Genomic DNA, 25,764 nt, shown 5'->3' with positions numbered 1-25,764 from the left:
GCACACACCTCACATGGATTTATACTGCATGTTATCTGAAGAAAAGCTTACAAATTTCATCTTAGCATACAGGAACTGAAAAGAAAATAATATCAGCTGATAATATATATTAAATGCTAAAATAGATAATATATTAAAATGCTTTGGAATTACTCCCTGACCTTAATCTAACAACTTCCTGAAGCTAAGACAATATGTTACCAATGACCTAGTGCATATGGGAAACAGGGTAGGTACACTCTGTCACCTTTAGCAAACATTTTCCTCACCAAGCTAATTACAGGCCATCTGCTACACCCTGAAGCAACATCCTAGTAAGTTACTGCTACTGACTTGCAATGTAAGTAACCAAGTTTATGATATGCTGTAGTCATAACTATATAAATTTGAAATATTCTCTAATTTTATTTACAGAACATTTATTTCTATTCCTGAGGATTTTTCCCATTTGTAGAACAGTCATATTTCTTTGAAAAGGCATAGTGATCTTAAATGAGGATGACTTACATAGAAGAATCATAAGCAGAAATAGTGATCATGACTATAACACCATGTCTCAAAATTTCAACACTTGTCACCTTTTAATACATGTTAAGTCTATGGTTGAACCAACAAATTAGGTAAATTTTATACTTCATCACACTGTTTACAATAAAATTATTTTACTAAGTAATAACTTCGTATCAGTGAAAGAAATAAGTATATCTGTAATCGAAGGTGAAATGACAGTCACAGGTCAGGTCCTACACCCAATTTAATTCTTTTTTTTAAATTAAATTAAATTAAATTAAATTAAATTTAATTTGAGAGAGAGAGAGAGAGAGAGAGAGAGAGAGAGAAAGAGAGAGACAAACCCCAACCAGGCTCCACACTCAACACAGAGCCTCATGCGGGGCTTGATCCCACAGCCCTGGGATCATGACCTGAGCGGAAATCAAGAGTCAGACTCTAAATGACTGAGCCACCCAGGCTCCCCCAGTTTAATTCTTTTTTGATTCTTTATTTTGAGGAACTGCAAACTCAAATTCATTCTGATTGAAATAATTAAACATTTGCTGGAATACCTCCTGATAGCTACTATTCCAAACTTTAAAATACTGACTAAAATATTTTTAAATAAATATTTTAAAACACAGATAAATCTCAAAAGAAAGGTAAACATTCACCTGTCAAAATCAAACCATAACAGAGTGGGACTTGAAGCCAAGCAGTCCATGAAAATGTTGAGAGCAAATTGAGTTAGTAGAGGTTCAACTACACTTTCACCATCCTTAAATAGCAATCAGATAATTTCCAACCACCTGTTCAATATCTTAGCCAGACACAAGGCACCTGCCAAATTAGGTGAAAAAGTTAACTACCCAAGATCAAAACCAAAAGCCTTTAACCGTGGCGGGACAAGGAATCCAAATCTGCACTTAAACCAAGCAACTAACATAAAACTGTTTAACAACCTGATAACCTGTATTCCAGCCAGAAGTTTAAAAGGGAAAAAAAAGGTCATGTGCTAGATTCCTTTACAAGATAAAATCTTCTGAAAATAAGCTCACAGCCATTCAAAACTATAAAATATATGAAATAATCTGTTGTAAAAAAAGATACTATAGACATACAAAAAAGAGGTGGGGGTTCACACTTGAATTAGAGAAAACTAAGCAATCTGAAATCAATCATCAAAATAAGTATGATTTTTAAATTGCCAGATAAAGCAATGTAACTATTAAAGAAGATCAGGCAGTTACTAAATAAGCATGGATAGATACAAAAAATGGCCTAGCAGAAATCACAGAAATGAGAAATATGTTCACTGAACTTGAAATGACAGATGAAGTGAAAACTAGAAAACACTGGAAGTGAAAATTGATGATCTGGAGACAAGGGAGAAGAAATTCCCTGGAATGCAGCACAGAGTAACAGAGCTGGAAATATGAGAAAGAAGAATCAGAGAAGATAAAAGTTCTAACATATGTCCAATAAAGGTTAGAGAAGGGGCGAACAGAAAAAGGAAAAGCAAAATAATTATACTCTGATTAGTACAGAGAATGTGTCCCCGGAAAAGAAAACTTGAATGAGATTTACACAGTGTCAACATTTCTTAATTCCTATAGAGATGCATTTCCAGCATCATATTTTGGCAATGATCCTTCATTTTCATCAAATTCCTGAAATTATGGCACACCTATATTGTTTTGTTAGGTACAAATCAGAGTGATGCATTTAATACCCTTCATAATATGAAGAGATGTTTAATAATGCTAAGCCTGCTGATCTTTTTCCTGTTTCCTCAACGTTTACATGAAGGCACAGGGAATCACCAATATAATTGCTGTTAATATCAGCATGACACTATTTCTCCATTTTTTATTTTATTTTTTTATTGTTTATTGGGGTGGGGGGGAGGGGAAGACAGAGAATCCTAAGTAGGCTCTGCGCTGACAGCACAGAGCCTGATGCAGGCCTCGAACTCACAAACTGTGAGAACATGACCTGAGCTGAAGTTGGACACTTAAACCAACTGAGCCACCCAGGCACCCCTCCATTTTTTATAGTCCAGTATTATTACTTACACATCTCCTATTACTATTTGGTCAAAACTGTTTGCTAAAAATCAAAACAAATGGCAGAATGCAATGCCACACTTAAACGCTGAGTGCATATAGTACAAACTGCAGTCTTCTCACTGGCCAAGAGCATATGATATCACTCAGAGCATAGAAAAAAATATGGATTAGCAATGTTCTAAAAGTATTTCTTTATACTTTACCCACCTTTACATTCTTTCTCAGGAAGCTGGCAGAGAATGTGCTCTACCAAAACAAGGGAGTAAAGCATGAAAGAAGTAGACCCTGGTTTTAGAAAACAGAGGTCCTATCTAAGGAGAGAGGTAAAAAGAATACCTAAGATGATGATGAGGGAAATCATGGAATAACAGCTATACACCAGACATTGAGGGAAATCATTCAAACCTGACGGCATTAAGAAAACTTCAGGAGCGTCTGGGTGGCTCAGTTAAGCATCTGACTTCAGCTCAGGTCATGATCTCGTGGTTTGTGGGTTTGAGCCCTGTGTCAACCTCTGTGCTGACAGCTCAGAGCCTGGAGCCTGTTCAGATTCTGTGTCTCCCTCTCTCTCTGACCCTTCCCCACTCACACTCTGTCTCTTTCCCTCTCTCAAAAACAAAACGTTTAAAAAAAAAAGAACTTCACTGTACAAGTGCCTATTAAAAAAAAAAAAAAAAGAAAGAAAGAAAGAAAAGAAAACTCCAGGCATCTGAGAAGTGATTCAAAAACTAAGACAGTTTGGGGTTCAATCAATAAAAATACACAAAAACTAAGCAACAAAACAAATACAACAGCAAAAAGCTGTGCAAGGGAGGGGGAAGGGAAAATAAAATACAGATGTATTAGTTATGATTAGCACCTACATGACCATAATAATGTAAATACTATATATTTTTCTAAATAATTGCAATATAACTATGTAAGAAGGTTGAAAAACAGAAAGTGAAGGTGTACCAGGGGCAGACATATCAACAGAGACCTACCTCCTTGTAGGAGTTACCTGGATTGGTTCTCCCAACTTTTACTCTTCCTTTCCATTTGGAAGACGTAAACAGCTAAAAATTACATTTTCCAGTCTCTTTGCAGCTCATAGTCCAAATGTAAACAAAGGTTTTACCAAGTAGATGTAGTACTCCAGCAAGATATGGGAAGAAAGTAAGGCAGAGGACACCTGTTTGCTTTCAGCATGTAAAGTCAGACATGGATGTTTCTGGTGGCAGGGACTGGTCTAATGTCTAGTGTGAGACCCCTGGTATGACAGCCAGTTGTGGTGGCAGCAGCATCAGCTTTCTGACCTCTAGATTCCAACAGTAATATAATGATGCTGAATCATGGTCTACAGATAATCTCTAACTTCTGTTCCAGTATTTGGAATAATTTTATAAACTCTAATCCCTATATAAGGCCCTTTCTGCTTGGAATACTTAGGGGGTGTGTGTGTGTGTGTGTGTGTGTGTGTGTGTGTGTGTGTGTGTGCGCGCGCGCGCCTTTCTGTCCTATAACGTGACTGATGACATTCTGCCTATCTTTGATAGCTTCAGGAAGTAATGAAATCTGCAATAAGACTGAGGTAAGGGGGATCCAGAAGCAGCAATATAAGCATGTTATATAGAAATATGAAAGTAGAGGGATATATCATTTGCATTATATAAAGTTGCATCCACTGTTTAAGTACACATTTGGTGAGTTTTGACAACTGTCTGCAATAGTATAACAAAAAAATACCATTATAAAGTTGCCTCATGCCCCTTTGCAATAAATCTACCCCACTCCCCAATCCCAGGCAACCACTGATCTGTGTTCCTTTACTATATAAATTAGATGCTACTTCCAGAGTTTTGTATAAATGGGCTTATACAATGTATACTTGAAAAGTCCAGCTCCTAGCCAAAAACCTATGTGTGATTTTGCAAACCCAACCACAGGCAATTACAAAGCCTTCATCTGGCAGGCCTCCCAGGAAGAAGTTGCTTTCCCCACACCAGACATTGCACAACCATTGCACTGCAGTCTCTGAAGAGAGTTGTAGTCAAGAACTCAGCCCACCTGGCTGGCCAGGCTCTTAGGCACATCTGTATTACTAGCTATGCAGGGGTCTCTTCATCTGGAAGATCTTCATCAGGAGATCTCCTTAAATGGTGGGGGAAGGAGGATACTTTTCTTCCACTTTGACTCAGTGAATAGTACTTTTCCACTCCTAATCCCTCCCTCTCTCCCTCCTCTCTCTACTCTACTCTTACCCCCTGAAGCCCCCATTGCTCAACCTGGGTCCATAAAAGTACAGAAGCTTTTTGTTTGGGGCTCCCTAGGCTGTGAGATGACCCCCACGTCTGTGCTGATCCACCCCACCCTCAAATGGGTGCATTGTTCCATGGGAAAAGATGGGCCAGTGGGAAGTTAGTGCTTTCCCCATTTAGTCTCTTGCTATATACCACCACATAAAGTGATTAAAGGCTTGACAATTAATTTTGTTTTGGCTTACCTTTTTTAACTGCTAGTGACACCTAGCCAATCAGCTTTCTCCAGCTCAGCTGAGCCCCTGCCAATACTCTTTTGTATCTGAAATTTCACTTAACGTAATTGAGATTCATGTTGTATAAAACACTAGTTTGTTTCTTTTGCTCAGTAATATTCCTTTTTATTGTGTGAATACACTGCAATTTGTTTATCCATTCACCTATTAATGGATATTTGGGTTGTTTCTAATTGTTGCCTATTATGAATAAAACAGTAATAAGTGTGGTAGGACAAAACTTTTTGCAGCCACAGGTTCCCAGTTGTCTTGAATAAATATCCAGAGTCGAACTGCTGGATCATACTAACTTTGTAAGAAACAGCCAAATTGTTTCCTGAGGTGGTTGTACCATTTTACACATCCACCAGCCGTGGGTGAGAGTTCCAGATGCTCCACATTCTAAGACTTGGTATGGACACTCTTTTTATAAGTATAAGTATAAATATAAATATAAATATAAATATGTAAATTTACACACACACACACACACACACACACACACACGTATCTTTTACTGTTCACTGTAGCTGGTATGGTACAAACTGGAAAAGACAAAACAGACGTGTTTTGCCTTACCAGTTTTTTTTTTAATATAACTGACATATATAATTATATTAGTTTCAGGTGTACAACAATGATTAGATATTTGTATATATCATGAAATGATCACAATGCCTAGTTAACATACAACAAACACAGTTGTAAAATTTTTTTTGTTGTGATGAGAACTTCTAAGATCTACTCTCTTCACAACTTTCAAATATAAACACAGTATTGTTAACCATATTCACCATGCTGTTACTTCCATGACTTACTTTAGTCTTAATTTTAATCATTTCTTGTGTATGCAGTAATATCCTATGATTTTTAATTTGAATAACCTGTTTAATGATGATATGCATCATTTCAAATGCGTATTGGCCACTCATACAACTTCTTGTGTGAAGTGTCTGTTGAACTCTTTTGCCCATTTTTTCTTAATGAGTTACTTGTTCTAATTACTAAGTGGTAAGAGTTCTATTTTTTTTAACGTTCATTTATTTATTTTGAGAGAGATTATGTGCACATACATGCACACGCAGGAGAGGGAAAAAGAATGAGAAAGAGAGAGGGAGAGAGAGAATTCCAAGCAGGCGCCACACTGTCAGTGCAGAGCCCGACACGGGGCTTGATTCCACGCATGACCTGAGCCAAAATCAAGAGTTGGATGCTCAACCAAATGAGCCACCCAGGTGCCCCAGTGGTTAAGAGTTCTTAATATATTCTGAAAACAAGTCCTCTGCCAGATATAAGCATTGTAAATATTTTCTTCCAGTCTGTGGCTTGCCTGTTCATTTTAGTTAATGGTGTCATCTGGGAAAATATTTTTATTTTAATAAAGTCCAATTTATCATCTTTTTCTTTTAGCTTAATATTTTTGTGTTCTAAGAAATATTACCAACTCTAAGGCCACAACTATTTTCTTTTATGTTTTCTCCTATAAGTTTAATAGTTTTAGGTTTTACATTTAGATCAATGATTGATTTCAAATTTTGTATATAGTCATAAGGCAAAAACCAAAGTTCACTTTTTCCCATTATTCCAGCACCATCTGAAAAGATTATCTTTTCTCCATTGAGTTACCTTGGCACCTGTTGGAAAATCAGTTGGCTATGTATGTGGGGGTCTGTATTTGGGCTCTTTTTGTATTCCATGTCTATCCTTTCACTAATACCAAATCGCCTTTATTACATCAGTTTTGCAGTAAGTCTTGAAATTAGGAGGTATCATCCTACAACTTTGTTATTCTTTTAAAATATTGCTTGGCTAAGCCCTGGGCATTTTCATATAAATACTGGAATTGGCTTGTAAATTTCTTTTTAAAGAGCATGCCAGAATTTCTGACGGAGATAAATGAATTAAGAAGAAATTAAAAGTTTAACCATCTAATTCATAAATATAGCACACCTCTTAATTTACTTATGTCTTCTTTAATTTCTATCAGCAATGGTTTATGGTTTTTGGTTTTTGGTGTAAAGGTCTTACACATATTTAATAAAGTTTACCCCAAGTATTTAATGCCTTTAGATGCTTTGTAAATGTAATTTTTTTAAGTTTATTCATTTTGAAAGAGCAAGCACACACAAGTGAGCACGTGCACAAGAGAGAATGGGGGAGGGGGACAGAGAGAGAGAATCCCAACCAGGCCCCATGCTGACAGCATGGGGTCTGACATGGGGCTTGAACTCACAGACCATAAGATCATGACCTGAACGGAAATCAAGAGCTGGACCCTTAACTGTCTGAGCTACCGAGGCAACCCTAAATGTAACTGTTTTATCTCACTTTTTCAATTTTCTTTGCTATATACAGAAATACAATTGATATTTGTATTGGACTTTGAAACTTACAACCTCACTAAATTCACTTATAAACTCTGCTCATTTTATTATAGAGGCTTCAGGATTTGCTACATATATAATTATGTTGTTTGCTAATAAAGACATTTTTGGGGGCACCTGGGTGGCTCAATTGGTTAAGCATCTGACTTCAGTTCAGGTCATGATTTCACAGTTCGTGCGTTCAAGTCCCACATCAGACTCCGTGCGGACAGCTCAGAGCCTGACACCTGCTTTGGAGTCTGTGTCTCCCTTTCTCTCTCTGCCCTTCCCCAACTTGTGCATGCATGTGCGCTCTCTCTCAAAAAAAAAATTAAAAAAAAAAAGACATTTTTTTCTTCCCAGTACACATGCTTTTATTTCTATAAAGCCAAGTAATTAAGACAGTGTGATACTGGTGCAAGGATACAGGAATAATTCAGTGGAATAAAGAGAACACAAATAGACCCTCACCACACACATACTCACACACACACAGATACATATACCTAATTTATGGCAAACAATCCACAGCAATGGAAAAAGCTAATCTTTTCAATAAATGATGCAGGATCAACTGGGTATCCACACAGAAAAAATTACCCTCAATCCCTACTTTGTACTATACCAAAAAATTAATCTGAGCTAGATCACAGATCTAAACATAGAATCTAAAGCAATCAAGCTTCTAAAAGAAAACAAGGAAGAATATCTAACTGACCTTGGGATGGACAAAGATTTCTTAAAAAGTATACATAAAACACTAATTATACATTTTAATGAAGTCTAATTTGTCAATCACTAAAATTTTTCTCTTCATCAAAAAATGCCATTAAGAGGGTCACCTGGGTGATTCAGTTAGTTAAGCAACCCTTGATTTCAGCTCAGGTCCTGTTCTCACAGTTCATGGGATCAAGCCTGGAGTCGGGCTCTGTACTGACAGTGGGGAGCCTGCTTCGGATTCTCTCTCTCCCTCTCTCTGCCCCTCCCCACTTATGCTCCCTCTCCCTCTCGCTCTCTCAAATTAAATATATATATATATATATATATATATATATATATATATATATATATATAATTTTTTTTTTAAATGCCCTTAAGAGAATGAAAAGACAAGCAACAGACTGGGAGAAGAACTATACAACATGTTTAAGGATAACAGACTTTTGGGGTGCCAGTGGCTCAGTCAGTTAAGCTTCCAACTTCGGCTCAGGTCATGATCTCACAGTGAGTTTGAGCCCCACATCTGACTCTGTGCTGACAGCTCAGAGCCTGAAGCCTGCTTCAGATTCTTTATCTCCCTCTCTCTGCCCCTCCCCTGCTCACACTCTGTCTCTCTCTCTCAAAAAATAAACATTAAAAAAAAAAAAAAGATACCTGAATTTGAAGAAGGCCCTCAGCCAAAATAATCAATAAAAGACTCACAAAGTATTGTCTCCCAGGCTATGCCTTTAGGTCCAAGAGTCTAGAACATTAGGACCTCAGTGCTCAAATTATTTTAGAAGGATCTTCAATGCTGACACATAAAGGAAGACAGGAGCCTTAGGTGTAAACTGATTATTACACCTCAGCAGACTCTCAGGAGATGACTAGAGATTGGAAAACTGCCCCTTGCAAGTGTTAAATACAGACCTTTTAAAGACTGCAGCTATCTTGTTATTGGTATTGGTAGAAACTGCATCTATCATCGAAGGTCATCAAATAATCCTGAAGCAAGAAATAACCATCATGTTCCAGATGCTGTCAAAGAATCATTCAAATAAGGAGAAGGCCACTCAGGAGAACTTACTGATAACAGAAATCTCCTATGCAAGAGTGTATTCCAGAGGTAAGTTCAGGAGGAGTTCATTACATTCACATACAGGCCTACTCACCATTTCTGAGGCCACTGACATAAATGCCCTCTCAGAACTTCCCAGTTTGGATTGCTGTATAATGTGAACCCTAAGATTCTCAGCCAAAGCAAAATGTACCATTCGTTTTAACAATACGAGTTCCCTAACTGTAATGGAGTGCTAACGCTAGCCTGCAAGACCCATTTTTCTCTATCCAACTCCTACTATACCACCTATGCTTCAGGTATAGTAGGAGTATTACACAGCAAAAAAAAAAAAAAAAGCAACAAATAAGGGGTTTTTGTTTTTTGGGTTTTTTTCCTCCAGAGAGTCAATCCCTTACCATTACTAGCATACCATTGGCTATTTGACAGCTGCAATGTTTCTGAAAATAAGGCACATACAGCCTGCAGACAGTAAAACCGTGGTAGAAGGTAGTAAAGGAAATCTGCAAAATGGGTCTCTGGGGAAAGATCTAGATATTCACAAAATCTTGGGTCATTCCAGTACAGTATGGCAAAAAGGCCCTGGATGATTGGGCAATAAAAAATGATCCTTTATGGAATATCCAGTTATAGAAATCCCTATGAGAACTTTATCAAAAAAATGAAAGTGCTAGTTCAGAGGGGGGCTGGAATGCAGAGATAAATGCCCTAGACCTCTAGAACTAGCATCCTGAATTCATCAAATGAATGAGCAATGGATCACACGAGCAAAACTGTATTAAAAATCTGTAGGAGGAATGACAGCAAAATGGCAGACTAGAAAGCTCCAAGCTCTCATTACCCTAAAGGAATATTTAAAAAAAACAAGCAGGAACTGTCAGAACCAACTCTGTTGAAACTCTGGGAAACAATCAGAAGTTAATAGTGACCAAGCAAACACCCAATCAAGAAAAAGCCATGTTCAAAATGGCAGGAGAATTTTGTGGTGTTTTCTTACTGTTCCCTCATCCATTCTCTAGTGCAACGGTGGTCTTGTTCTTGAAACAGTAGCAGCTTGGTTCCCAACTTCTTCATTCTTCTAAAGGATAGCAGAAAAGACCTGATATGCAAATTATTGTACATATCTGTTCTATCCTGTCTGGGGGATACTTGAAAGACTGATGCAAAGCATCTGGCTCTGTATCACCTAACTTGGAATGCAGGTGGGTAAAGGGGCAAACATTGCTTGTAAAAGCTGTAAGGCAACAGACACCCTGGGTAAGAAGAGTGGAGACATCAAATAGACAATCTAAAGCCTGGAAGAGAAACTGGGGGAGAGTCTGGGAAATTAAGACATAGAAAGCAGCCCTAGTATATAGGGGAATTTAGAAAGCTACTTGCAAGTTCAGAAAATACCTAAGAAGACTTTAAGCTTTCATTTCAGGCTAGTCATAGGCTCAGAGCAAGCCTAGCTAAGGGCTAAAGGAGTGCTTAAGAAAGAGGCAATCTGTAAAGACTGGAAGTGCTCCTGGCATTCAAGGAAACTCTTTAAAAATATTAGCTGAACATGAGCCAAAGGGACAGAGACATCAGTGATCACACACAACAAAGAATAATCTGCAAATATAATCTGGAAAAGTCTCAAAACTGACTACCACAGCCTTCAATAGTTAAGAAAAAAAAAGACAAGGGACTTGAATATATATTTCTTCAAATAAAATATACAAAGAGCTAACAAACACATGAAAAAAATGATCAGCATTACTAGTCATTAGTAAAATCCCAATGAAAACCACTCACTTCACATCCAATAGGATGGCTATTATCAAACAACTAAAGGTACCCAGTGTTGACAAGAATGTAGAGGAACTGAAACTTGTGTGCATTGCTGGCAGGAATGTAAAAATAATGCAGGTACTGTAGAAAATGGCTTGGCAGTTCCTCAAAGAGTTAAACATAGGATTACCTATGGGCCAGCAATTCCACGGCTAGGTATATACCCAAAAGAATCAACAGCAGGGACTCAAACACTGATACCTGTAAGTGAATGTTCATAGTAGCATTATTCACAATAGCCAAAAAGTGTAAACACACCCAGTGTCTATTGACAGATGATGAATAGTAAATAAAAGGTGTTATATACATACAGTGGAGTATCATTCAACTTAAAAAGAAGGAAATTCTGACACATGGTACAACATGAAGACATTATGCTAAATAAAATAAGCCAGACACAAAAGGACAAATACTCTATGATTCCACTTATATGAGGTACCTGGAACAGGCAAATTCATAGAGACAGCAAAGAGAATAGAAGTTACCAGGGTTTGGGAAAGGAGAGAATGGGGAGCTATTATTTAATGGGTACAGAGTTTCTATCTGGGGTAATTAAATGTTCTGGAAATAGAGAGCAGCAATGGTTATATAACACTGTGAATGTAGTTAATACCATTGAACTGTACACCTGCAAATGGCTAAAATGTTAAATTTTATGTTATGTATATTTTACCACACACACATACCCACTCCATCGAATGGATTTTATCTGTGATTAATGAACAATCTTCTAGATTAGAACATGTGCACTCACACACATAGTCAGTATGAATGGCTTGAAAATGGCCTTTGACCTATCGTTCCCAAATTAGGTGCCAAGGTATCTCCAAACACTACAACAAACACAGAGGGGTCCCATGCATATTTTAAATTTTCACAGGAAATAGCAACATCCATTAAATATCATGTGAACTTATTTATTGGTTCAAGGGAGTTGATTGTTAGAATATTAGATGTCTACATTCTTTTCAATGACTTCATATCTTTGCATTGCTGGGATAAAAAGCAAATACCATGCAAAAATTAATGTGGACGAACAGAAGGGGGCAGAAGGGGGCAGCTTAGAAGCACATGAAAATATTACTAAGACACTAAGGGGATCATGAAAAATGTTAAGGGAACTTCTGCTTTAAGAATTTAAGTAGGGAAGCCTGGTTGGCTCAGTCGGTAGAGCATGTAACTTGATCTCAGGGTTACGGGTTCAAGCCCCACATTGAGCATAGAGCCTACTTAGAAAAAAAAAAAAAAAAACAAGCAGCAAGTGGACCATATTAGACCCCTACCACTACTACAGGGACCTAACAAATGATTAGTGACTAGAATTGACACCTACTGTACTCTAGGCTTTGCTCGTACTTTAATAAAAGCAATTGACAAGAATTCAATTAAAGGAGCAGAGAATAACTTATCAGCTTCAACCACCTGGGTATGTTTCCTATGATTGTTACCTATTTATAAAAATGGGCAAGGAATTAAAATATCATTACCCTCAAAGTAATGATCTCATTAAAAATTGGAATGGGCAATTAAAACATCTGTTACTTAAATGATAGAAGATAAGGACATCAAGGGCTGGTTAACTTGACTGGGGCACAATATTTTAAAATTAAATATGAGAGGAAGTAAGAGGGGACTCCACTGGAAAAGTTTCTAGGAACTAGAACGGCAGTTAGGGGATGGACATGATGCACTTCACAGTTTTATCTTCCCCACCTCACAAATTTTTCTTTCATCCTGCCAGACCCAGATGTGCTCAGAACAGGATAACAGTGCCAACAGAGGGAGATATTGCTGCACTAGACACGTTATCCATAACATACAATTTGTACCTTTTCTTAAGGAAACTTTGGAGTGGCTCATGACTTCACCGCATATAGCTAAATTAAGATTAACCAGAAGTACTACTTCATTACCAAGCAAGAGTGCCTATAATTCTTGATTTGTCAAATTGTATAAAATTTTCCTGGGAACACCTGGGAACAAACAAAAGCAAAGGTCTCAGCAAGTCTGCTGTAACTGCCTGCTGTATGGACAGGCAGCGTGACCAAATCACAGCATTTCACTGGGGTAGGAAAAATACAGGTTAAAAAAAATATAAGCGGAAACAAACAGTGGTCAATCATAAGGTAGGGAAATGGGCTATGACACAAAAAAGGATGCCACTATTCTTTTGCCACAAGAACTTCTCAGAGCAAGAAAATAAGAATGACTAAGGTTGGGAGAAAACAGCTGATCCATTGCCTCTAGCATGCAAAAACTGAACAAATGCTGATGTGAAGGGATTTAAAGAGAACATATCAAGGAAAATCCTCTTAATGACACATCTAAATGGCAGTAAATTAGAGCTGTCTGTCATTTGAGTCATATTTTTGTTGGTTATCTTTATCACGATGATTGTTTTGTAGTGCTTAACAAAGATTCTACCTGTGATTCAGGTGGGATAAACTCTAATAGGCGGCAGACATTTGGTGTGTTTTATTGCCACCAATCAACATCACTCCCTCCTGAGAAAATTACTGGGGTATGAGGACAAAAATATCACTTGCTGCTTACTCACTGTGTAAAAAGTCTGCTGCTTTGCTCTTTTTGTTAGAAAAGGCATGAATACAAATGGAACAGCATTCATGGAATAAGAATGGTCCCTAAAAGAGTGAATATGATGTAATATAGTGGCTTTATATAACATGAATAGATTCACTCCTGGAATTCAGGAAAGGGCTATTATAGCAAACCTGTTTCTTATGCAGACTAAATAAACTTCATCTGAAAGTGAAATACACCTAATTGACTACTTCTTGGGGCACAAAATACATTTGGATGTGTACATTATATTTAAATTACACTCGGGCCACAGGTACTCAATGCCAACAGGATTTGTGGTAGCTCTGTCAACACTGGCCCCAACAATCAAGGAGCAACAACAGAGCCCTAGGGATGGACTCAGATTATTGAACCAAGCTCAGATGGTGTTCCCAGAAGCATTTCATCAGGAAGAAATACACTTGTTATAGCAAATAGAAACACTAGATGGTGCTATCTTCTGGAAGACGGGTCAAGACTGGCAGTCCATTTAGAAAGATGAATCTAGGGTCACCTGGATGACTCAGTCGGTTGAGCCTCAGACTTCAGCTCAGGTCATCATCTCGCAGTTCATGAGTTCGAGCTCTGTGCTGAGGCAGTGCAGACCCTGCTTGGGATTCTCTCTCTCTCCCTCTCCCTTGCTCTCTCTCCTCTCTCTGCCCCTCCTCCACTCGTGTTTTTCTTCTCATTCTCTTTCTCTATCTCTCTCAAAAAAAAAAAAAAAAAAAGATGAATCTATTCAAGAGTGGACTGGATGCCTCACTAAGCTAGTATAACAGTATATACCTCCACTACACTGGAGAAGACCTACTCGTACCTTTACTCAAGAAGGACTATTGAATATTTTAATCACCATGGCAGCTGTAGTTTCAAACTGGCCATAAGACTTTAATCTTTCTGCCATAGTGGTATGATGTAAAAATGGGATTATAGTTTCATTAAAAGAATTAAACAAAAATCAAACTTATTTGGTCTCCAGAAAAAAAAAAATGGGGGAGGCTAAAGGAAATACTCTAAAAGATGATATTAGACAGGAATGCTAGAAACTATCTAAAGGTCACTCTATAAGTAAGTGGTTACAGACTATATAGTATAATAATATTAACAGCAGGACTATGGCCAATATTTTCCGACTGCCTATTATATACTAGGTGAGATTCAGATGAGGCCAGAATTCGGACTAAAAAGACATGAACAGACATTTCTCCAAAAAAGACATCCAGATGGTTACAGACACATGAAAAAATGCTCAACATCGCTCATCATCAGGGAACTACAAATCAAAACCACAATGAGATACCACCTCACACCTGTGAGAATGGCTAACATTAACAACTCAGGCAACAACAGTTGTTAGCAAGGATGTGGAAAAGGAGGATCTCTTTTGCATTGCTGGTGGGAATGCAAACTGGTGCAGCCACTCTGGAAAAGAGTACGGAGGTCCTTCAAAAAATTAAAAATAGAACCACCCTACAACCCAGCAATTGCACTACTAGGTATTTATCCAAGGGATACAGGTGTGCTGTTTCAAAGGGGCACATGCATCCCAATGTTTACAGCAGTGCTATTGACAATAGCCAAGTATGGAAAGAGCCCAAATGTCCACCGACGATGAATGGATAAAGAAGATGTGGTGTATATATATGTGTGTGTGTGTGTACATACATATATATACGTATATATGTATGTATGTGTATACATGTATGTATGTGTATACATGTATGTATGTATGTGTATATATACATACACACATATATGTATATATGTATGTACACACACACACACACACACACACACACACACACACACACACACTGGAGTATTACCAGGCAGTCAAAAAGAATGAAATCTTGCCATTTACAACGACGTGGATGGAACCAAAGGGTATTATGCTAAGCGAAATTAGAGAAAAACAAATATCATATGACTTCACTCATATGAGGACTTTAAGATACAAAACAGATGACCATAAGGGAAGGGAAGCAAAAATAATATAAAAACAGGGAAGGGGACAAAACATAAAAGACTCTTAAATACAGAAAACAGAGGGTTAGTGGAAGGGTTGTGGGAGGGGGGATGGGCTAAATGGGTAAGAGGCATTAAGGAATCTACTCCTGAAATCATTGTTGCACTATATACTAGCTAATTTGGACGTAAATTTAAAAAAAAAATTAATTAATTAATTTAAAAAAAAAAAACAAGAAAAAGGGCACTTAAGAAATTTTCATCACAAGCCAGGTCTTTCAAAGGTCTGCAACTCAAATTCACATCAACTGGGTGGTCCAAAAAAATGTCAAGCATTCAATTTAGTTTCAAATGGACCTGGAATGGTAGGCCCTTTGGCACCTGGCACAAGTAAAAGCAAATCTTCTCTGGAGAAAGGTATCTTCATTCAAGGAATCCCAGTCTCACCAAAAAAAAAAAAAAAAAAAAAAATCTTTTAAAATACAGTAAGTAGCAAGCACACAGTGAAAAATACGCATAGAAAGAAGTAGTGAACCAAAAGGAAGAATCACAAGGGAAAAAAGGGATTGCACAGACAAGCCACAAATATTTCAGCCTTTGGGGCTGTTATCAGCAACAAATAACAAAACCATTCATATTACATTAAAAAAAAAATAAGAACAGGTTTCAAATATATGCAGAGAATATGAAGCAGTAAAAAGTGAACTGGAATTAACATATATGAAATGGAAATAAATGAAGATACTATACATAAAACATAACAACTGAAATGTAAATTTTCCTGTGGTAACTTCCAGTAATGGCAACAGAGTGAAGTGCTTAAACGAACCTTCCTACAGATAATAATTATGAAATCTAGACAAAATTAAGGCAATGGAAAGCATCCCAACATAGAAAAAGACACGAATTTCTTCTTGAAAAATTGGAACTTCAAGAAGAAAATTCTCCAATTCCCACAATTCTATCAACAGAATATTGATCACAGCTGGCTTGAGATGGCAAAGAACAGAGTTCAGAACCAGAAGAATTGCTGGAAATATAAGGGTAAGACTCTGGATATAAGAGAATCAGAGTAAGTAAAATGCAAAATCTGAGTATATAAATACAGCCCAAATCTCTGGTGGACCACAAAACTGGACATACTCAGGGGAAAATCCAGTGCGTTCACCAACAAGAAAATAAAGCCCACAGCAGAAGCACAGTCTACCCTTGAAAAACAGAGCTGAAACAGGTGAGATTTATGACTCTGCTGCTTTATTAACTGAATGTTTCCCAAACAAGTAAGGGCAGCAGAGAGCTGGGGTCTGAGGTTGAGGAGGTAGAGTCCAATATATGGCAGAGTAGTAGAAAATTAAGGGGAAGATCTCCAGAAACAAGGAAGATACAAAAACTGTAGGCATCCAAATTTGATTATAAGTGCTACCCAAATCCTTGGCTGATCATCAGCAGGCATACCAGAGAATGAGGCTATCAAAAAAGCAGCATGTGAAAGATTAAAAATTGAGCAGATAGCAGCTAATGCAATGTTGGAAAGCCAAGGTTTATGATCTGTGTTTGTACAAGTTAACTGTCTCTTAAGAAACAACAAGAATGATAACCTTCAAAAGAATAAAACAGAATTTTTAGACATGCAAAGTAACAGTACCCCAAGGCATATGAAAACTACAAACCTATAGATCGAGGAAGCTCAAAAAACTCCAAGCATTTAGAAATGACACAAAAAGCATGATCCATAAAGGGGGGAAAAATGATAAAGTGGCCCTTACCAAAATTTACAATTTATGCTCTGTTGAAGAACTGCCAAGATTATTAAAAGACAAGTTACAGACTGGGAAAAAAATATGTGCAAATTACATATCTGACAAAGGACTTGTACGCAGAATATATACATAACTATCAAAACTCAACAATAAAAATGGGACTTGAATATGGACTTGAATAGACACTTGTCTAAAGAGGATATAGGTACAGCAGATAAGCATATGAGTCATTAGCGAAACACTAATTAAAACCATGATAACTACTATACACACTTGAAAGACTGAAATAAAAAAAAAGTACTGACAATATCAAATGTTGATAAGGATGAGGAACAACTAGAATTCTCACACACTGCAAGCGGAAATGCAAAAACAGTACGGTCACTCTGGGAAATGGTTTGGCAGTGTCTTACGAAGTTAAACCTACACTTAATACCTGACCCAGCAATCTCATTGCTGGGTATTTACCCTAAACATGAAAACTCACGTCCACACAAAAATCTACAGCCAAACACTCAAAAACAACTACATCAGCCTTAACACATGAATGGATAAGCAAACTGCTATACACATATACATACATGCATACATACATACACACAGTGAATGGCACACTGCTCAGTAATAAAAAAGAACAAGGTTGATCCCAACAACTTGTTGAATATCAAACACATTAAGCTGAGTGAAAGCAGTCAGCTTCAAACAACTGAACACTTATGATTCCACTTATATAACCTTGGAATGACATGACTGTAGTGATGGGCAAGATTTCAGAGCTTGACAAGGAGAGTGAGTGGGAGGAACACGTAACTATAAAAAATTAGAGCACCTGGGTGACTCAGTTGTAAGCGTCCCACTCTTGATTTTGGCTCAGGCATGATCTCCCAGTTTGTGGGTTCTATCCCCATGTTGGGCTCTGTGCTCAGAGTGCGGAACCTGTTTGGGATTTCCGCTCGCTCACTCGCTCTCTCTCTCACTCTGCCCCGCCCTGGTGTTCACATGTGCACTCTAAATAAATAAATAACTTAAAAAAAAAAAAAAGCACGAGGGTGTTTTTTGTGGTGATAGAATTACTCTGTATTCTGCTTATAGAGGTGGTTACATGAATCTTTACATGTGTTAAAATTCAAAAACTGTACACCAAAATTCATAGCAGCATTGTTCACAATAGCCAAAACATGGAGCAATCCTACTGCCCATCAAGAGATGGATGAATAAACAAAATGTGGCAAGCAGATACAACAGAATATTACTCAGTCTTAAAAAGGAATGAAATTTTGATAGATGCTACAACAGGAATAAACCTTAAAAATATTATGCTAAGGGAAATTAAGCCAGACACTAAAAGACAAATATTGTATGATTTCACTTAGATGAGGCCAGAATTTGGCCTAAAGTAGAACAGTTGTTGCCCAGGGCTGAGAGGAAGAAGGGTGAGGAGTTATTGTTTAATGGGTACAAAGTTTCTGTTTAGAATAAATAAAAAATTATAGAGATGGACAGTGGTAATGATGCACAACAATGTGAATGTAGTGAATTTAGTTAATGCCACTAAATTGTACACTTAAAAAATGGTTAACAAAAAAATGTTATGTACACTTTACCACAATGAAAAAATTTCATAGGAATATACACCAAATGAGAAAGAAATCAATCTACATAATTCAATATGTAAAATTAAAAAGAAATTATCAGAACGTATTTTTAAAAATCCATCTACATGTTTACAACAGACTCATCTAAAATGAAAAAATTCAGAAAAGTTGAACAAAAAAGGGTGTAAAACGATGCCATGCAAATAATAAGCAAAAGGCATTAAGTTATAGGAATATGAGCAAAATGGATTTTAACACAGAGAGAGGGTCACTTCATAAGGATAAAAGTTTCAATTCACAAGGAAAATACAAAAATTTTAAATACATACAAGCCTAGTAACATAGGGTTTACATAAATATAGCAGAAACCAACAAAACCATGAAAAGAAAATGGATAATCCACAATGATGGAACAAGACAAAAAACTCAGTAATACAGAAGAATTATACAATGTTATTAACAAACTTGACCTAACAAATCTGAACATAAATTAATGTTCTATCCAAATATCCAAAACATACACTCTTTTTAAGCACATGCAATATTAGAATACTGACCATATTCCGGGACACAAACCCAATAGAATCAAATTTCAAAGAATTAAAACTTGATGGAACATCTTCTCTAACTACAAAGTAAACTCAGAAATTGAGAACAAAAAGAAAATCTTCATATGTGCAGAAATTAAAATTCCTATATATTCAGAAATTAAATAAGGTTCCCATATGCTTAGAAATTAATAACTCAAGTCACTGAAAAAATCTTGATGACAATAAGAAAAAATATATATATATATATAAATGTTTATTCATTTTTGGAGAGGCAGGGAAGGGGCAGAGAGTCACTCAAAGTCACTGAAAAAATCTTGATGACAATAAGAAAATATATATATATAAACATTTATATATATACGTTTATTCATTTTTAGAGGCAGGGGAGGGGCAGAGAGAGAGAGACACAGAATCTGAAGCAGGCTCCAGACTCTGAGCTGTCAGCACAAAGCCCAACGTGGGCTTGAACTCATGAACCATGAGATCATGACCTGAGCTGAAGCTGGACACTTAACCAACTTAGCCACCCAGGCACCCCGACGAGAAAATATTTGGAACTCTCAACAACAAATTCCACAAAGCAAAACTTGTGAGATGCAGCTAAAGTACTGCTTGGAGGCAAATTTATATCCCTAAATACATATATTAGAGGAGACTGAAAATTAATGAGCTAAGCATTCATCATAAGAAATCAGAACTAAAAGCAAAATAGGTCCAAAGAGCATAGAAGGATAAAAATCTTAAAAGAAGTTAATACAACAAGAAAATAAACACATCACTGAATTAACAAAGCCAAAAGCTGGTTCTTTGAAAAGCCTGAAAAACTGACAAACTCTGGGAAAACTGATCAAGAAGAAAAGAGAAAATATACAAACAATATCAAGTATAATAAGAGAATATAATATAATTAACATCTTTACAGCAGATATTTGAAAATGGAGATGTAACATAAACAGTCCCAGGGGAAAAAAAATAACTTATCAAAACTAATTTAATACATATAGAAAACTTGAAAAATATTCCTGGGGAGTAGAATACTCCAGAAATTATTATTATTCCAATGTTATTTGGAATTCTTCTAACTTTACCTTAAAATCTCCAGAGAGTAAAAACATAGCAAAATCTTCAGGAAGATAACAAAAATCTTGATACCAAACCCATATAAGAATAGCATAAGAAATAAGCAAATCTCATTAATGAACACAGATGTAAAAATCATAAAATATTAGCAAGCAGAAACCAGCATTATAAAAAAAGGTAGTAATGTATTGTGACTAAGTTGTGTTACCTCATCACAGATTTATTCAATAGTTGAAAAGAAATGCATCCATTACACTAACATTAAAAAAGAAAATCAAAAGATAGGTAAAAAAATTTATAGAGATGAAGCATCTGATAAAATTCAACACACATTTCTTAAAAAACTCTTCGCATTCTAAAAATATAATCCGGCAACAGGTATCTTAAACCTAACAACAAACAAGAAAAATCCTCTAAGAATGGCAAAACATTAAAATCCATTCCCTTGATACTGGAACAAATCAAGAATCTTGGCTATTCACTCTTCTTTCAACCTAAACTTGAGGTCTTTGCATAAGCATTACAACAATGCAAAACCCCTAGGAAGAAAATAATACAACTTTACTGAGAGATATAAAAGAAAACTTAAATAAAAGGAAATATTTACTGTGATCATGAATTGGAAACCTTAAAATTATAAAATTGTTCAAACTGCATGTAGGTAAGCCATTTAGGACTCGGGGGCAGAGTTAGAAAGTACTGTAATCAAGGAGGGCCACTAAAATATCATTGGAATAAATTAGACGTATGATGTCAATTAACTAAGGTTTCTATATGTCACTCTTTACCTAACCAAAAATTTAAAACGTTCTTCAACAGTATCTACTACACGTGCAGTTACACTAAGTTAAAATTCAATAAACAATCCATGGCACTTCTCTGGCAACTTAAATTATTATCTAATTTTGAAACTTACAAACGTGCTTTCCATGAAACTGTTGGTTCAGAAGCAAAAACAAAAGCTACAAAAGCTGAAAAATTTTTTGCAAAATTTTTTTCAGAAATGTTTTCCTCAACTAGTGATGGAAAATTAATATTTTAATCAGTATCTGCATAATAATTTTAAGATAATAAAATCCATTTCTTCCTATGCCCACTAAATAAAGATCTGACCAATATTTACAGGTTTAAAAAGGCTCTTCACTTGGCTTTGTCCAGCCCTACCTCCATGGGAGCACGTCACAGCATATTTTAATTATTTACTTATCTGTCCCTCCCAATTAAGCAATCTGATTGAAAGGTTTAAAATTCTCATTGTTGGGCCTGACTTATAACACTCAAGAAATGTGTGCTGCATTACTAAAATCTAATTTTATAGATTTTTAGCTCTAAGAGAAGTTAATCAACCAAGGTTATAATCTCACAACTAATAAGCAGCAAACTAGTCATTTACTTATTTGTTTGGCAAGTATTTATTATTTTAGGTGCCAGATTCCAGGACTAAAACCTAGACCTTCTGATTCCTTCCTGTTCTTTTTATATAAAAGTAGAGAAAAAAATCTTTTAATTTTTCTAGTAATAAAATTTCTCTCATAGAATTACAGCAGAGGAGAAACTCCTATTAGAGAGGAACTCACTACTGAACGAACATTGCCTGTTTTGCACAGCTGGAGGAAGACAATCCCTTACTAATTAAACATGAAGAGGCCACACAAACTAGGAAAAATTTTCTAACTTTAGGCTAAAAAAAATTCAAAAAATCATAAAATCTAGAATAACAGAAAGATAAAAATAATTATAGTAACTCAAAAGCAAGACTGAAAAAGCCACGTTATTTGCTCAACTGTATATCTGGGGGTTTTAATAAAGTATTAGTTTTATTTTCTTCTATCTAAATATCTTCTGCATCTTATTAACACTTTTTATTTGGATGGCCTCTAAATAATAATCAGCTAAAACAATCATACAAAGCTATAGCAAGACAGTAATATTAAGAGAAATTTAAAATTCCTAAGCACGTTAAGTAAAAATAACTTTCAGGACGTTTGGCAGTTTTAAGCAAAAATTGCTTGGAGTTATTTCTCAATTATAACTTTCAAAGTGTGAAACTCATATATTTGTAATCGCACTGTTAAATAATAACATCTTTTATACAGAACGTACAGAAACCCAAGCATTTTCTGCCCAAAAAACAAGTGCAAAATCAATTTTTTTTCCACAGCTTTCTCACTCACACCTAATTTGATGGTAATTTGTTTAGCAATTCACCTTTTACTGAGTGTTGTAAATCATTCACCCTAAGTTTTCACAGGAGGAACACTTTTTACAAGTGGTATTTCCATTAGCTTATGTAGATTTCATATAAGTTATACAATTATGATCACAGATACAACTAGTATAAACTGGTTTGGGGACAAACACAAGTGATTGTTGGTAGGTATATAAATCAACTGAACTAGTAGGAGTAAAAGCATCTATAAGAGATCAATGTACTAACCTAATCATTGCACATACCATAGGCATCACTCCATTTGTTTATATCAAAAAAAAATGCAGAAGTTTAGTTATGCAGGCAAGCCATTAAATGGAAGCCATTTAAGGTAATTTTAACTGCATATTAAAGATTTTTAATATTTTTGGCCATTAGGGTACCAACAAAGTATAAGGATAGACCAATAGAAACTTAGCAATTCTATCAAAAAAATCAAATGTACACATTCCCCACCGATGACTGGAAAATAACACTTCTATATGTAAGGGCTAAAATTATATTTTACCTTTAGTTATACAGCAAATAGACCAATTATTTTACTGTATTAATATATGGGTCACTTAAGTTTAACCTTAGTATTACCTCCTCAGATACATGACCTTGTTTGCTATAGAGCAATAACTAGTATACAGCCCCATCTAGTGGAGAAATAGACAAACATTTCCAAAGCTTGTTTTCAGTCCTCCCAATGAATTTCACAGTAAACCAAACAAAACTAAATTTTAAAAAGGCCAGCTTTTCACTCATACTGTGTAATTACATTTTACCTAATCAATACTCTAACAACAAGCATTTTCTATTTGTTCAGTGATATTTTTGAATATTTAAGATTTCCTCAACATCTTCTAACAAATGTTTTCATATGAACAAGATTAACAGTTGATTTTGCAAAGGAAAAACCTAGTATTCATACTGTTCCTTTAAAGAGGATAAAAGATACAAAAGTCATTCTATAAGTATGAAGTGACATTCTGCAAGCAAATGTCAGTGTAAAACTCTCTTCAAAGTTCCTATGGTCATGATTTCAAACAGGTAGGGAGATATAAACAAAACATAACCAGGGTTTGTAAACACTTTGCTGACCTTTCCCCAATGATAAATAACAAAGATGAATTTTTGTATTTTTAAAAAATTTGATGAAATACATTAATATTACGGCAGACTTTGAATTGACTATCAACATTTTCCCCTTTAACAACTATTCTTAAATACATACATTTTTAAAATACAAAAACATTCTAATCATTGATGTACGTACATTTCAAATCAAATTTAATTACTTTTGAATCATGATACAAAACATAAGGCACCAACAGAAAGAGGTATAAAATCAGTAGTAACATTAAAAGATTTTTCCTCTTAATACTTATTTCCACATCTCTGCTTAAACTCATTGCAGCATTTAAGTGCATTCCTCTATACGCTGCTGATTTAATTAAAATTAGGGTCAATTAATTAATTCATATGAATAACAGTTATACATTAATCTTTTAACAATGTAAAGATTTAATACTGTAATAATTCATATCTCTAGTGCCTGTTGAGCACAGTACTGAGCGGAGGAGTATATACATTTTAAATGAATAATCCAGTGTAAATACTTTTAATGAGATTGTCATCTTATTTTGAAAACTTTAACAAAATTTTCAACTTTCTATCTCTTCTTCATTGGTGAAGGTGCGTATTTTATTGAATCAAATTCTTTTAAATTTTTCTTCCTTTTCAATATCATGACAGACTACAAAGTTTATGCACTTTACTTACTTTGATAAAATGGTTTTTAAAATTATTATTTCAAACCTACAACCTGACCTGAGGGGAGTCGTTGAAGATACTATCAACATTTGGGAGGGAATCCACTTGCTAAACAACAATCTTAACCCCTAGGTATCCCAACACAAAGTTTTCTGCTATCCTTGGTGAGTATCGAATAGTCAAAGTTACCAGTTTATCAAAATTATCCTCTTCCCCTGACTCTATGGACTGTTTATTCTATGTATTAGGACAAGAAATGAAACGGTTTCCTTCTCAGTTAAAAACTAGAAAGTGAGAGGGAATATGGACCTAAGGCCCCCAAGGTCAATCAAAAACTTCATGTCATCCACATTTTACTCATCTTGAAAGAAGATTAGGGAAGAGGATTAGAGCCCTGGGTGAAGAGCAGACACTGGTGATGCTGAAAGACTAGGTTACAGAAAATTTGCATGGCTCTTACTTCATTGCATTAGGACAAGTCCTGTCTCTCCCATCAATAAAAGATCAGCAGCAAAAATCAAAGGTGCAAGTGCCATGGGGTAATGTCAAGGTAGGGCAAAAATCCTACTTCATACAGAAAAGAGATGAGATCTTAGTCCATCTGGGCTGCTTTAACAAAAATACCATTGGAGTTGGCTCACAGACCACAGAAATTTATTTGTCACAGTTCTAGAGGCTGAAAGTCTGAGATCAGGCTGAGAGTTGAGTTCTGGTGAGAGTCCTCTTTCCAGCTGAAGACTGCCAACTTCTTACTGTATTCTTGCATGGCAGAGAGCAGAGAGGGGAAGCAAACTCCTCAAGCAAACTCCTCTTAGAAAGACACTAACCCCATGCAATGAGGGTAGAGCCCGCATGACATTACTGTATTCTAATTACTTCTTACACTTCCCACCAATACATCATACTGCGGTTGGGGTTTCAATATATGAATGGGGGCGGGGAGATACAAACATTCAGTTCATAACAAGATGTAACCATCATTTACTATTCTACCTTCTCCAAAACCCAGACTTGTTGGACTAAAATCATAGCAGCTCCTACTTCCAAAAGCGCAGGAAAACTGCATTTCTTACTCTTCTTTACATCCAGTTTTTGTGACAGATTTGCAGCCAAAAGAGTGTAAGCACAAGTATAAAGTGATATAAGCAAGTTTCTAGACTCACCCTTAAAGGCATTCTATGAGATCCTCTAGCCCTCTCTTCCCCTCCTGCAACAACCTTGAAAACCTTATTTGAGAT

At 36.0% G+C, this 25,764-nt stretch overlaps 1 protein-coding gene across 7 annotated transcripts in view; it reads right to left on the bottom strand.

Annotated features, from left to right (window-relative positions):
• Window positions 1-25,764, bottom strand: part of MIPOL1 (mirror-image polydactyly 1) — a 320,020-nt gene that overhangs the window by 264,211 nt on the left and 30,045 nt on the right. The window lies entirely within an intron of this gene.

Source organism: Panthera tigris, chromosome B3 (assembly GCF_018350195.1).
Source record: "Panthera tigris isolate Pti1 chromosome B3, P.tigris_Pti1_mat1.1, whole genome shotgun sequence".
Taxonomy (NCBI): Eukaryota; Metazoa; Chordata; class Mammalia; order Carnivora; family Felidae; genus Panthera; species Panthera tigris.
This window is presented reverse-complemented; position numbering and strand designations above follow the sequence as displayed.